Genomic DNA, 16,239 nt, shown 5'->3' on the forward strand with positions numbered 1-16,239 from the left:
TTAGCTGGAAGGCTTAGTTATGTAGGATATGACAAACTTAAGCTCTATGATCTTAGCTGAGAAGAAATCTCTGTGGAAGCTGGTTATCTGTCATGGGGCTAACACCAAAAGAGTTCAGAGATTAGGGAAAAGCTTTGTGAAAACAATATGCATATGGGAGGGAGGAGTTCACTCACAGGATTTTTTTTTTTTTAATAATTGAGTATGAGGTGATAAGACTAAGCTAGAGAGACAATAGGATATTTTACAGAATCAGGACTCCTCTAAATATTGCATCATGTCTTTCATCCTCTTAATGAAGCTTGAGAGAGCTGTAGAGAGATAGATATTGACCTGGAGGAGTTAAGAATCCTGTGTATTTTCAGTGATGTTGTCCTTGGCCTTTTTTATGCTTTCCTGAAGGTTAATTATCCATGGGTCTTTTGGCCTATTTATATCTTGGAGGTTTGAGTAAGCTAAATGATAAACAGCTTATGTACTACTTTCTTATTTCAGCATTTTAGACTGGTTTTTTCTGGGTAAGTCACACAGAGAAAAGTATTCTGAAGGGGGATGTGTATACAGATGTGTGCTGATCTTTCAGAATGTCCGATAAGGAGAAATGTGAAGGAACAGCTTCCTGGCAGAGATAGAATTTAGCCCATTCTTAGCCCAAAGCAGGGTCATTTATACCAGAATTATTATTAAGAGGCATTTGCATGTTTTTAAAAACTTATATGGCAGAGACTCTACAAATGCTTCTGGTGATATTTTCTGGTACCTCTCTATCGTTACCACTAGGTAAGTTACAGATATCCTTCAATTTTCAAAGGACAGATGTGTGCTGGACTTTTACACTGGCAGTAGGTGGTAACTGTCTTCCACTGAACCATTCTCAAATCAAGAAAAGCCTTTAAGATTACTCCAGGTGAAGGGTGACCAAAATACTGCTTCTTCCAGAAGGCTTGCTTGTAATTATGGGATCAATGCGAAAGATAAAGATTTGCTTCAGTTTTTTTCTACTAGTGACTTCACCAGAGAAAATAAAGACAGGTATCACTTTAAAAGCTGGATTTATTGAGTCATAAAGTAGAATGTGTAAAACTGCCAGCAAATGGAAAAGACAGGAAAAAAAAAATTGGTTATAAAGCAACTTCCCCTGACTGGCGTGACCAAGGAGGTCTTTGTTTAGCAGCTTTAGTTTAGCTCAAAACAGAGGCCTCGGTGATGCAGTCAATTCTAAATGGTGCCCTTGGAGGATAAGACTTTTTTTTTTTCCCTGACACCTCTGAGAGACAACCCTGAGCTTCTGGAAAGATCTAGACTCAGGTTCTAGAGAAAACTCTCTGCTTTTCGTTGCTTCCCTGCCATGGTTTTATGTCTGTAACCTTTTTTCTCTACTTTCGGTTTTACAGACCTCAGGAACAATATTAATTTTTGAAAAAAGACAAACGATTTTTTACTGAATGTCACCTCATTGAGTCTTTATCAAAGCTTAATTCTGCCATGGACCTTCTTGACCTCCAGCAGTTTGAAGGTAATCAGTTTCATGAGAATGAAGTTTATCTAAAATTGAGTTAGAAACTTACACAAATTTGTGGACTTAGCAATTGCCCTCCCTCTCTGGATGTTAATTTTTGTTATATATTCTGTGAGAGAAAATTGAATTTTTTCATCCTCAGACTTATACTTAACACAAAACAATAAGTGTTAACTCTGCTGGAAATGCATTCAGTGATATCAGTATTAATCACAATCATTCTACTTCTCAGATCAAAGTGGAGCACATATGCCATAAATCCTTTGTATTTTTAGCTGAGTCACATACATACACAGTAAAATCCACAAACCTGATTAACATCTCTTGTGTTGGATACTGAGCAGGAGACATTATCCCTGCACCATCTAAGGGTAAGATCCATCAAATCCATGGTCAACAATAAAGCTGGGAAAGAATGTGGCAATCAATTTATTCCACATAAACAAATAGAATCTTATTTATTCTATATAAGCAAGTAGAGTCACAGATTATCCTGTGTTGCAAGGGACCCATAAAGATTATTGAAGTCCAACTCCTGGCACAGGACAGCCCCAAGAGTCCCACCATGTGTCTGACATATGGAAGTCTTTTTCTTGTTGGTCATCTCAGCTATGAATGTTTGAGGTTTTTTAATAGCTTGTGGTTTTGCCCTTGTGTTATTCAAATCATTAGTTTTTGGCATTGCTTTAATTAGGAGTAGAATTCCTTCAATGGAGCATTGGACAAGCTACATCTCTGATCTTTTCCTGAGTGCCTAATAGGAGGTAACCTTTATTATCTTCAATTTTTCATCAGCTTAAATTTGATTCTTTTTTCTAACTGACCTTTAAAGATAATGATGAGGGAAGTCCTGATATCTTTCATTTTGAAAAGGTATTTAAAACAGAAATAGGAGAAATGTTTGCATTTCTCCCACTATTCTATTGCTATTGATTAATTCACCCAAATGCACTTTTTATTTCAAGAGACATTTAAAAAATGCATTTCAAGCAGCCTGCAGAATATTCATGTGAGATCATTTTATGTGCAGTCTTATTGCAGAAGCCAAATTACAATTTAGCAATAAATTTGTGGCAGTGGGTATAATGAAAATACCCTTGTTATTTGGGATACAACTACATGACTGGAGGTATGTATATTATCTACTGAAAAGTAAATTTTTTTAGACTTCATGAGAAGCTATTATTGCCATGCTGGGGTTCAGAAATTAAATATATTTTGGGCAGGCTGGTTCTAGATTAGGACTGTCATGTGTGAGGAGTATACAAACCCAAAATAAGGCAAAAAAGACAGTGGATTGTAGTCCTACCCCAATCACTGGAAAATGAAATCAGACATTCCATAATTTAAAGATATCTGCGTGAAAGACAGGAGAAATGTGAAGGGGATAATGCCTCAGTGATAATTGCAGGGTTTTTTTCAGTTTAATGTTCCTTAGGGCAGGATTTTGTTTACACTATGCTACTTAACTTTTTGTTTCTCGCCTCTTACCAACTAGGTCATTCTGCAAAGTTCTGTGCCAAGAATTTTGAGAAAATATATTTCCCTCTGAGGATTTATAATATAATTCTGTCTCATTATGCCTGGTGTTTTTCTCTCATGCTACGATATCCTCAAAGAGGAAAGAAATAAAACAGCTTGTCTTCTTGTCAGTAAGGCCCAAACAGACTGGAAAAATTAATTGCAGCAATTACACAATCGTATGATGCCAGCTCATGTGCATTTCTGAAATTATCCTAGAACAAAAGGGAACCACTTAAAGGGTGTGTGAGGTTCCCTGTGAGATGAAAGTTAAAAGAAAAATTATTGCAAATTCTAAGATATTTCAGCAATAATCAGCTGTGATCTTTTATCTGAAAAACAGAGATTCCTTATATCTCATTCCTTCCTGGTAAGGGCAGGTGTTTGCTGACCTAATGTACTTACCTATTTTTACTAGAGTGGGAAAATACCCTGGAATTTACATTTAATTATGGTTATGAATTCCTATAACAGATGTTTGAATTTTAACTAAAAATGGACACAGCCATAGTGTATTTCCTGGACATTAGACCAACTATACAGCAAATCTGAACTCAATACCTCTGGATACTCTGCTCTTCTCACACAGCTGATGAATGGAGTTTTGGGGGAAGCTGTTCCTACTCTGGCCTGCAGGCCAACAGGACACACACTCCAGTGCCCTGCTCAGAGACCTCAGCACAGCTTACTTGTACTGTGTGCCCAGGAACAGGAGGGCACAACAGGTCCCTAGGAAAACTCTGACATAGCTGGAAAGGCCTGGGGTAACTTGTGGGTGGGGAGGGCTAACTGGAAAGGAGACCACACAGCAGATCTGTGTGAGAGAGGAAAATCTATAATGACCCATAAAAAGAAGAAAATCTGTGAGTCAGTGGGATATATGCATATTCAAGGCTGGCAGTGAGCTCTGATGTGCTGGACAGATAAAGACATAAAGAATATTGTCAGTGTGCATGAGGCAGAGCAAACCCAGAGGGCAATGGACATGAAGGTAGAATGTCCCTTGTTCTGTACATTTAAATGAAGAGAAAGAACTGAATGACTCATCCAAGCCAAGATTTCAAGGATGAATTGTCATCACACATCTGAGGGGCTCCCAAAGCTGAAAAGCACATCACAGGCACAGACAGCATCCCTATCACTAAATAAATCAATGAGAGATCCTGGGTTGAAGCAGATCCCTCTCTTTATACAATGGGATTTTCACTGATGTGGCACTGACATGTACATGCCCCCAGCCTGCCTTTTCTCAGGTGGTGTTTACTAGCTGATTCCAAAATATGGGCCATCCTTCTGTTTGCCTTTGCAGATAAGTTATACCCTTATGTCCATCACAGTAAAAGAATAAAATTCTAAAGCAAGACAAAGTGGAAAAGGCAATTCAGCAATCTCTCTATCTGCACAAATGAAGTGAGGCTTGCAAAACAGTTGCCTCTAAAGTTCAGTATCTTCAAAAGTACCTCAGCCTTCCTTTGTCTCCTACCACTGGTAGTGTGTAATATCTTCCATAAAAACTTTCTGGCTTTCCTCCTTCTTCAATCCATTTAAATCTGAACTATCCCCAAAACTCAGCTCTTCTGTGTAAAAAGAAAACTAATAAAGAACTGTTTTAATTTGTTCTGTTCCCAGCTAAATGACAGTGAAATACTCCTGCTTTTATTTCTCTAGGTTCTGAGTTTTAAACATTGCCCTACCATTGATCTTTATTTAAGATACTTGGGTTCAAAAGTTCAGTTCCTTTTGCTGTTCCCTTATGGTAGCGTCTGATTTCATTGTCAATCAGCATGTTAGACTTGTTAAAAAACTGATTTAATTTTTGTTTCTTATGTTCAAAATCCCAATGTATTCATCAGACACAATAGGAAGACCCACACGTTTAGATATAAGTTTTCTGCTGTCTATAAAGCAAAACAATTACAGTCCTCTAAAGGATTCTGTTGAGTGGATAACTTTGAGAGCACTTCTGTCACTTAAACCTGGCTGTAGTCCCTGAACTATGGCTCTGTGATCTCTATCAATCAGCTCAAGAATCACCTTCAGTATCCCAGCCAATCTCTTATCTCCTAACTGACTCTGAGCAGAGCAAACAGATGCTGTTTTATGCAGTGTTTCAGGGTGAATTGGCAAAAATGGACATTGTAGAGGTGACCTGGAGGTTCTTTAATATTGCTAAATATTTTGCTGATGTCATTTCAAGACCCTTTTGGAGGAATGCCAGTGAAGATGCTTAAGTCAAATTTTTGACTCAAATTGAGAAAATCTGGCTTAGGTTTACAAAACAAAAACAAAGTCAAATGAGATTCCCAAAAACCAGTTATGAAACCAGGAGGTCGTTTATGTTTATTACATAGATCCAAATACTTCAAACTCTGCTCTTGAGATGACCAGGGACTTAATTTGTTGTGGAGTTAAACAATTCCACACATTTTGTTCTTGTTTCTTCCCCTTTGGACTGGACATTTGATCTGTCTTTTGCTGTATGTTCCTTGTCATCTCTTAATCATCCTAGTACAATCATTGAATCATTGTTTAAGCATTGCTAAATAATTTAAGGAATATTACAAAATGACTACTATTACAGTTTCATGGAAGAGAGAATTGGACTTTCAACAGATTGCAGACTGACATGACAGATTGCCCATGTGACTGCTTTGGATGGGCAGCTCCTGGCAAAAACCTTCTGGGTGAAATGTGGGCTGGACTAGCTTATATGTAAGGATTATTATTTTCTCAGTTTCTTCACTGCTGTGAATAAAATCTCTTCTTTCTTTAGATACCAAAGATGAAGGGCAGGCATGTTACTAACCAATACAGAAAAGGTAAAAGGATTTATACTGAGCCACTGAAGTGGTGGTTGGGAAATCATCTTTGCGTAAGAAGGAACACTTCCCTCTACTGCTAACGTATCTCTTGTGCAGTTCCATACTAACTGATGCATTTATATAGACCAAAAAGAGCTTATCCAAGATGGGAATGCAGGAAAATCATTGTCTGAAATATTAACTTAAGTGGACCTATGCACATCTGGGAATGAAATAAAGGAAGGATTAATTACTAAAGAAATATATTTAGCTTCATTATCTTCCAAAAACTTCTGAGGCTTAATTAATGTTTTTCTGCATTTTGAGATTACCAGATGGGCAGCATTATACAAATGTAAATTGTTTAATTTTATTGTAAAAAACCTTCAATTTTTGGATGAACATGAGCTCAGAGTATTGTGAAATAAGGTATAGTCAGGTGTTTGGACAAATAAGTGAGGTAGGTGCTGGCCAGCCTCTTTGGAAGTAAAAATGACTTTGTAAGAGTTCTGGTCCTAGTTAAAGAGGATGCCTGTGCAGACATAATCTGTGAGTTCAATATAACTTCCCTAAAAGTACTTCAATGACAAAATCAAGGGTTTGCTTGAAATAACATATTTGTTTAAAAGAAACATATTTTGACTTTGGATTTTTCAAAAATTCTTAAATTTTTTTTGTGCGCTTGTAAACCTCCTTCAGCCTCAGCTGTACTATAAACTACACAAACACAAAAATACATAATACATGCATATTTGTTTGTGTAAATATTCACAAGTGTCAAGACAGGAGTTGAATCCTGATTACCAGTGCAGGTCTGGATGTATTGGTCAAAGGAATATGCTAAAATGATCTTATTATCATAGAATACTTTGGATTGGAAGGGATTTTTAAGGATCATCTAGTCCAACTCTGTCCCCAGCAATAAGCAGGAACATTTTCAACTAGATCAAGTTAGTCAGAGCCCTGTACAACTTAATCTTGAAAATTATCAGATGTGATAATTGCCACTTTGCTGGGCAACTCATTTCAGTGTTTCACCACCCTCATTGCAAAAAAATTTCTTCCTTATATCTAGTTTAACTTCTCTTCATTTAAGACCTGCTTTGCCCTATTGTAACAGGATCTGTAAAAAGTTTCTCTCCATCTTTCCTACAAGCCCCCTTTAAGTACTGAAAGGCTGCAAAAGGATCTCCCCAGAACTTTCTCTTCTGCAGGCTGAGAACTCCCAGCTCTCAACCTGTCTTCATAAAGAGATGCTCCATCCCACTGACCGTGTACATGGCCCTGCACTGAACCCACTCCAAGAGATCTACATCTGCTGAGGACCCCAGAACTGGAGGGAGTGATCCTAAAGGGGTGTCCTGACAAGAGGGTCAGGATCACCTCCGTTGACATGCTGGCCACTTCTTTACATAGAGGATAGCCCAGGACAGGGTTGGCTTTCTGGGCTGTAAGCATCTGTTACTGGCTCAGGGTCAATTTCTCATCTAAAGGTAAAGCCAAGTCCTTCTCCTGCAATCTCTTTCAATCCCTTCATCCCAACCCAGCTGCAGGACCTTGCACGTGGATACTTTATGATATTTTACAAATGAGAAATGAATAATGATATGACTGTACCATTTGCTTTTTAGGAGAAGAAATAGTATGATAGATATCTGTGAAATGAACACATCCTAGTGGAGAGGAAGCAATACTCTATTCTCCAGGGCAGAGTATCAATTTCTTCCTCATTGTTCCAAGAGGTGACATAAAAGATAGGAGATAAAAGCAGGACTAATGAATGGGCAGTGAGGGATGGAATAGGTTATTAAGGTTACTTTTGAGACTATTCAAACATTGATATCAGAAAACCCTTCATCTTCTGGCTGAATCAGAAACCTTATGCTGGAGGGATACTGGGAATGTTCAAGGAATGCATAATACCATGTTAATGATACCTATTAGAAAATTTAGACTTTGACATATTAAATAGTCACCTTAATTAAGGTAATGAGTTGTTATGGTTGTTCAACTAATGGCCTTTGTCACTCACAAAGATAGGGCATGACTTAGAGAAATACAGTGAGAATTAAAGGCATTGATAGAGGCCAATTCAGAAAATGCAAATATACCCAAGCCCTCTCTTTCTTCCATGAAACATCATTCAGATAGAAAGATGACCATCCCTTTAGTCTGCTCCAAAATGCAGAAAACCTCCACAAACAGCTCAACAGGCCCAAGAAAACATTCCCCAAACCACAGGTTATTATTTCTCAGTAGGTTAATCTGACTTTAGGTTATGGAGTGAAGCAATAGAAAGAAATGTTTATTCCAAATACCTCACCTTAAGAATTTCCTTCCCAGTCTCATAAAATTAACTTTCTTTTTTGCATTGGTTTGATTTGGAGCTATTTACCTAGAATTTGATAGGGGTTATGAGAGCATTTTAACTTGATCTTCCAGGCTTGGGGGTTTTTTACTTATTTTCAGGGAGTTAAATGTTTTGAGGGAAGAAAGATATTGAGACATCTGAAAATATTGTAATTGTAGTGTTCTCACAAGGAAAAAAAAAAAACCCAGCCGCTTTATTGTATCACATCACGTGATGGGCACTTGCTTAACTGAGAGACCCTTCTTTAGGCTATACATCCCAGATGGATACACAAATGATTCTCCTGTTTTCTATTATGCTGCTTCCCATTATACTAAAAGTAAGGGAAATGCAACTCCTCATTTACCTGCTCTGTGGCAGTTATGATTCTCATTCATGGCATCAATGTTACCTGGAAAAATGTCCCACAGTCTGTCCCCATTGTGTGTAAAACAAAGCTCCAGCTTGGTTCAGCCTCTTGCATCTCCAGGCGTCTCCAGCTGTATAGAAAGAGGAAAATGAGTTACAGCACACAGTTAGACTTAGACAAAATAAACATACAGCATAGATATGGGGAGAGTTATTAGATATTGCTACCTGGTTTATTAAGAAATAGGGAAAAATTCTTTAAAAGTCTTTTGCTAAAGTCAATGGAAATGATAGGTTAATGGAAGAATGTGAGAGATGTTGCAGACAGAAAGATAATATTCATGACCACTGAACTATATACAGCTCCCCTTGGCTTCCAAGAACCAGGACCTGACCCTGGGACCTTTTATTAACTCTGGTAAGAAGCAAATAACTCTGTTTCAGCCTGCAATATATATTAACATCCTTGTTGGTTATACATACATGAGACTTGAATGATTAAGATTTGTTTATTGCTCATATGGGAAGATGTGCTAATTTTTTTACTCACTTCTTGTTTTTCAGCTTTTATAAATACTTTGTTGCAAATCCCCAGGCTCCTGGAAGCTTAAGATAATTAAGTTAATTTACACCAGATTTGTTTTGGGAGTGTTTCTGATTCAGCATTTGCTAGCAGCAGAAGTTTTCCAAGGGCACTGCTGAACGAGTATAGGTCATTAATAGACTGAGGCACTGTATGATCTGTGGGAAGGCACCATCCATGTAACAGTTGCCAAGTCTGTCCTGTATTGTATAAACATGTTAGTTTCTTTTCCAAGAACAGTTGGAGAAAGATGAATTCAAATGTTTTTGTATCTGTGTCAGATTCTTTCCCTGAGGCAATTAAAATGTGGAAGCAAAACATGCGCTGCTCATACTTTTCTCAGGAGAGAGAAAAGAGCATGAACACATGACAAATGTGAAAGTAAATAACACACTAGTGGGTGAAAGCTTTGAACTGTGGTGGATAGCCCTATGTGGGATCCTAGCCATGAAAGAATAGCTGTACACTTAATAGCTAGTCCCACTATTAGCTATTTCTTCTTCCTTTCATGTGTAAGTAATTTGTAACACCAGGCATGCTATAAATCTCCCTTCTGTGTTTGGTTGCACTGATAACAGAGTACTGCATCTCTAACCATGAGTTTAGTTTTCACATATAATTATGGAACAAAGAACTCAGACAACGAGCTAAGAGTTTGGCATTTTGTTTGGTGATTATCTATAATACTTACAAATGAGCTATGATGAGGAAAGAAGGAAGAAAAGACAATTCTGTGCTCAGACACTGAAATCAAGGCCCAGATAAATTTTTAACATTCTGGTATTATAACTGCTCAAAAGGGTGTCGATACACCATGCTACACTCAAAGTTAAACTCTATATTTTAGGTTCCTACAGCACAGCATATTTTGTTTCATTCAAAAAAATGGAACAATCGTAGTGTTTTCCCAGGAAAGCTTAAAATACTCACCCTTCATCTTCACCCTGTCTTGTCCAGTACTAGGAGACAAATACAAGGAAATGTCCCTCATCCTGGAAGCCAGGAAGAGCATCCAGTGATAAATCACTCCCATAGTTCAAACATTTCTTTTCAAAGTCCTGTTTTGGTTTAAGTCCTAGATGACAACTTTTTCTCCTGATATCAAGGGATTTTAGAATAATTAAACAGAATACTGTGTGATGTCCTTCAGTGACTATAGAGACATTTCTCTTTGTTTGGAACTGGGAAACCATGCCAAAACTGCAAGATCTGGTTGATACTCTAACCCAGAGTTTTTGAAAGCTCTGAGCACACTTAAATTTAATCCCAGAATTTTCTGCAGCATTTGCATATGTATGAGCATGTTATTTTTTGTGCCTCGGTTTGCTGTCTGTGAAACCAAAAGTGGACTCCTTGCTTACAGATCTTTTCTAAATATGTACTTGGAGATGCTCAAATGTTGGCTTAACTATTCCAGGCATGAAGACTTTGCTAAATGCATTTTTGTATGGTATACAATGAGAACTATGTAAACATACTTTTAAGCAATCAGTATTATTGTGGATTCCAATGAATGAAAAGATGGAGAAATTTGCAGAGGAGACTGGAGCAAAAAATTACATTTGTCACTGAAATTTAATTTGTTGAAATATGTTCATTATAGACTGCTAAATTACATCTACAATTAGAAACATGCATTCTGAACATGCTATATCCCTTAAAGGTCCTGTCTGTGGACACTAAAAACTGGGATGAACCCTAAGGACACCACAGTTATTCCAGTCATCAGCAAAAAGGGTATTGCAGCCCAGCACCAAGGAGGAAGGACACTGCTCCCCTTCACCACACAGATGAGGTCTCCTGGTCAAACTCCCAGCAGGAAAGAGAAAAGAAATGTTGACAAGACCCTTTCTGAGAGATATTCAACAAGCCAATTAGCCTATTTCACCTCTTCTCAAATAGACTTTTTTCCTCCCTGGATTTCCATGATTTATTATTATGGGCTCAGATGGGAATCCTAACACTTCCAACATCTAGCTGTCAGACTAGTCCACTTGAGTTAAAAATACTGCAGTCTGAGAAATTCAGAGGACAGAAGTGGTAAACTTCTCCATTGAGGGTTTCTGGCTCTCTTTCAATGCATCACAAAAAATTTGTTTTAAAATGATCAGAGTGGACTGATTTAAAAAATATATATTTATATTTTTTAATATCAGACTTTTTTAACAGGAAAAAAGAAATCTGTTTCAAGTTGAGAAGAAAACAAATTTCAAAACTTCTGAATCCTTTGTAGAAGAGAAATTGCAATACTCTGTTCAGCTTTAATAAACTATCACCTTTTATATGACTTAAATTCACAGTAAAACTAATGAAAAAAACCCTGAGTTTCTCAAAGTTAATTTTGGCTAAACTTCAGTCTTATTTCATAATTTTCTAATGTGTGTCAGTGACAGACAATGCACAGTAGTTTAATTATTATCTTCTGCTGTGTGAGCATGCTGTGAAAAAAAGATTGTGGGGAACAGAAGAAGGAAGAGATAAAATATCCTGACACAAATTAGTATTTAACATACATTTTGAAATCAATCTGCTGCTGCTGCCCCTGTTTCTTCAAATTTTTAGATACAGCATGCCAGAGAGCCCATCAATTTTATTTCCTTACCAGAATGTGGTGAGGAAACAACCGTTTTGTTTTGTTTGGGTTTTTTTTTTTTTTTCCCATTTAACAGTGCACTTCCCAAAAAAGAACAGACATCTGAGGATGACTGCAAACATTCACTCCATCAGTTTGGGCTCTGTAAGAATCTGACTCTAAATGATTTAGGGAGAACCACTATTTGTCCACTTGTGATGAATATATTTTTCAAGTTAGGGTACCAGGGCTTTCTGTCTAGCAGACGACAGCCACACTTTCATCAATCTGACAAAGTAAATAAGAATGTGTTCAATATTTAACACACAGCATGTAAATAGCCTGTCTGTGTTCATGTATCTCTTGGATTCTCAAGAAAATTACTGAGTGGATATGCTCAGTAATTTTGATATGTAAGAAAATATTAAAACATGAATACCTTTTAATAAACAAAAAAACTATAGAGTTTAGTTTTAATTAAAAAACTGATGGAAGCAGTTTTGGAATAATGGTTGCTCATTTCTGCCTCTGTAAATTTGTGAACAGCATTATTCACAAAAGGGTAGCAGAAATCACTGTACTTGGAAATGGCCAACCATAATTTCCCGTGAGGGCTTTGGAGAAGCTGATATAAGTAAAATATCTCTAATCTCCCTTGTGTGCTTTGTACAGAAGGGTGGTAAGATGAAGATATACAAAATAATCAATAGCATAGGTCATACAGCGTTGGGAATTGTGTGATGTTTTCTTATAATAATAAAAAAGAGCATGCATTGAAATAGAAATATGAGAACTGCGAGCTAATGAAACATAAATTCTACTTCACTCCACATTAATTTTTTCTTCGGCAACCCTTGGTTTGAGGGATTTATACAAACCAAGACCTTAGAAGGGTTCAGTTGAAGCTGGACATTCAAAGAGCAAAACAAAACAAGAGAAAAAACAATCAACCACATGGGATACAATGCATCTTTTTTTCAGATGTAATCTAAGTTGTAAGAAGAACATTAAATTATTAATCTATTTTTCTTCTGAACTATTGGTTGCTTTTACTCTCATTCAGATCTCAGATGAAGTGAGAAGGTGTACACATAACTTGTAGTGCAGTGAAGCAGAGTTTTCATGTCAAAATTCTGTGAGTATAAAAGCAGGATCACCTTTCTGCAAAACTCTTCTGTTGACAATAGCATGCCAGCAAGGAATCAGTTGTTCTGACATAGCTCAAACAAATTTAGCAAAAATACCACCAGTTCTTCTGCCAGTGCAAACAGATCAGGCCAAGCTTGCTGGAAAGTGGATCAACTGAGAAATCCAAGCTTGCCTTTGGAAAAAAGACCTTTACAGGTTAGCATCTTTGATTCAGATTTCTCTTTCTCTTAGTCAGAAGAATGCCCTTAATATAACAAAATAGTAAAAAGATAGAACATAAATTATATTTAATTATGGGATGCAGATTAGTATTTTTTGGCTTGATTTATTTTTTCAGGATTTTTGATTGTGCTCATCCTACCCTGGCTAATTTACCAAAGCAGTAAGTGTTTTCAGCTGCTATTGAAAGATGAAATAATGAAGAGCACCTAACTTCCCACTGAATCAATATTTCAGCTCTGCTTGAGGCCATTTTCAGTAATCATTGGGTTGAATTGTTCTCATTTTAATATTATTAACAAATGGTTTCATTGTACTGTTTAGGAGAGGTAATGTAAAGTTACCAACACCTTTCTTTGGAATATGTGTTTTTCCCTTATTAATATTTTAAGACAAAATATTACCCCTGGTAAGATATTGAAGAGTTGCCTTTGAATACAAATGCAGAAGAATTATGAAACAGGAACACAGAATACAAGCAGTTTAGCCTGTTTACAAATTATATGTTAGACATTGGGGAATTGTTTTCCGTTTTCTTTTACCATCCCACCAAAAAGCAGGAAATATGTCTAGCAGCAGCAGAGCTCTTCCAAATAGGAATTTGAAGTTGAGTTCAATTCATTTTTCAAAATTTACACAATAGTATTTTTCAGCCAAGAGAGAAAGTATAGATTTTCCCCTCTTTTGAATGCCATGATTGTCAAAAAGGGGATTTTGGGGGAGGTGGCCTTTTGCCTTTACAAAATAAAGTCAACATGAAGAAAGGATTGCTACAAACAAGCATGGTTCAAATGAAATCCACTGCATTGAGTCTCACAAGAAATCAGGTCTCTACCCATGCCTGGAGGAATGATTCAGGAACAGAAACTAGCCCTGGGACTGCGAAGCAGTGTGGGCTGTTCAGACATGAACCTACTATGATGGGAAGATTTTTTCAGACTATCCCTCTCCGAAGTAATTTTTTCCCCAGCTCATCACTATTTGATACCTTAAAAGGTTCCCTCTGCCATATTCCCCTCAGACTGCTGCTGCACTCTCTTATTTTGTGGAGGGTATTAAATGAAACAGGCTGTCTTTTTAAATGATCTTAAAAAAAAGATCATTTTTTTAAGCAGTGCATTTTGAAAATGTAGTGATGTCCCTAGAATTTAGGTAATATGCAGGAAAAATAATTGCACTTCCTTAATTACTGCATGAGCTTCCCAACTTTGGGCTTGCACTGATATTCAGTAGCTGAAGTTCTGCTCATTTGCTTTTTAATGTTCCCCATGCCATAGGTCAGTTCATTCCCTACTTTCCAAGTGTCTTTGCTTGTTTAGCTATTACTTTTCTTATTTTACATTTCCTTCAGCAAATATTTTGGGGCTGAGTGTTTCAACACTATTCTCATGGAAAAATACTTCCCTATGCAATGTTTACTTCCAGTCAGGCCTTTTGTTGTTTTGCCTTTGAGCTGTTGCTCTAACTCCTAGAGTCCCACAAGAACAAGAAATGCAGATGGATGCAAGGAATGAAAAAAAGCACACTTCTCTCCCACCTGTATAATGACACTTCTGCAAACACTAAATAAAACATTCCTGACAAAGATGTGTCTTGCTTTTGGTTTATTAGGCACTACATTCTTCTCCATTGAAATCTCTGTACTTACAGCATAAATTGAAACCTAAACCGAAATTTTTGGGTTTTAAAGTAAGACAAAGCAAAGAAGATCAAACATACTTTCTAGTTCTAAGAGGTAGAATCTCTATCAGAGTACATTATTTTGAAATGGCTCTATCCTTTGATCAAAAAGATGTTAGCTAAAGCAAATCTTTTTTTTGGGGGATATTTTAGGACGTGCCCAGTGAGACTTTACCACCTTATATAATTTACTTCAGGACAATGTTCCAGCTCCCATTTTCATGGACAACTGTCCTATCTCCTTCTCATTTCATTTGTTATGACAAAGAACTCTTTAAGTCATGCACAACCTGCATGGCAAACCTGGACAGTAGACAAGAGTGCTTGAGAAAATCCAGTGGTTCTGGGCAAAAAGAAGAATGCCTTGTGCCCTCTTATTCTCACACTCTTTTCCCAGATGGCTCTGGAACCCATGCTGGAGAAGGGCAGAAAGACACTCAGGGTGTCAGTGGTGGTGGTTTTTTTTGTTTTTTTTGGGGTTTTGTTGTTGTTGGTTGATTGTTTTTAGTAGGTTGTGGTGTTTTTCTTTTTTTTTTCCAAAAAGTAGCTTCTTTTCTCACACCTTCCTGTAACAAGCTTGAGATATTCCTTGCAATAATTAGACTTGTACAATTACAGCACAGGCATAGAAGCTCACAATTTGAGAGCAAAATTGCCAAATGATTGTGTTGTACTTACATGTATTGATCATGACATAAATTGCACAACATAATGCTAAGGGCCAAAACCAAACCTATTCCAAAATATATATTTTAGAAAATATCAGTTTGACTATTTCCAGACTTACATTTTCTAAAGATGAAAGACAAATGAAATTCTTTAAATAATATACTAGAAATGTCTTACCGCTCATTTCAAGTGAAAATATTTCACAGAAACACTTTCATTTCTGTTTTCATCTAAATTTTCCATTTTCTTTTCTATGGCAAACCTCAGGAAAAGAAAAGGAGAAATATTTTTCATTTATCGCATCATTGCCTTTTTCACAATGCCTAGAATTAATTCTCAAAATCCTTGTGCTAGATTCATAAAAGTTTCTCCCATTCTGCCATTTGCAGCAAATACCTTTCCCAGTAAGAGGAAGAATTCTTATGTAAGTTCATCATGCACAACTTTTAAAGTTATAAAAGAAAATGTGTTCTTTACTTTATGGCATAACAGAATCACTGAACTCAATATCTTCCCATGAGTCCTCTCTCCATTATTTGGCTTGATGAAGATTTCAGTTTTCTGTGACATGTGAAACACTAACAGCCTCCATTCAGCCTTTCACATTCTTTTAAAGTTTCAGAAGTTGGTAGCAAGTATCTAAGATCATTTGCTAAAAGGAAGAATGTTTTTATTTCTTATTCTTGGTTTGTTTGTTTAAATAATCTAATTATTGAATTATTAATTCACATAATCAAACATGACTGAAACACCAGTGTTTTCTTATCACTTTTTAAAGATATGACCTTGTAATGTTTGGAACTTAAG

At 36.7% G+C, this 16,239-nt stretch overlaps 1 long non-coding RNA gene across 1 annotated transcript; it reads right to left on the reverse strand.

Moving 5' to 3' along the window:
• Positions 1-1,847: 1,847 nt before the first annotated feature.
• LOC129047018 (uncharacterized) lies at positions 1,848-15,668 on the reverse strand. Its single transcript, XR_008508952.1, has 3 exons — positions 15,610-15,668; positions 8,604-8,691; positions 1,848-1,924 (listed from the first exon to the last, which is right to left on the reverse strand). It is a non-coding gene; the product is annotated as an uncharacterized LOC129047018 (long non-coding RNA).
• Positions 15,669-16,239: the final 571 nt, after the last annotated feature.

Source organism: Molothrus ater, chromosome 1 (assembly GCF_012460135.2).
Source record: "Molothrus ater isolate BHLD 08-10-18 breed brown headed cowbird chromosome 1, BPBGC_Mater_1.1, whole genome shotgun sequence".
NCBI lineage: Eukaryota > Metazoa > Chordata > Aves > Passeriformes > Icteridae > Molothrus > Molothrus ater.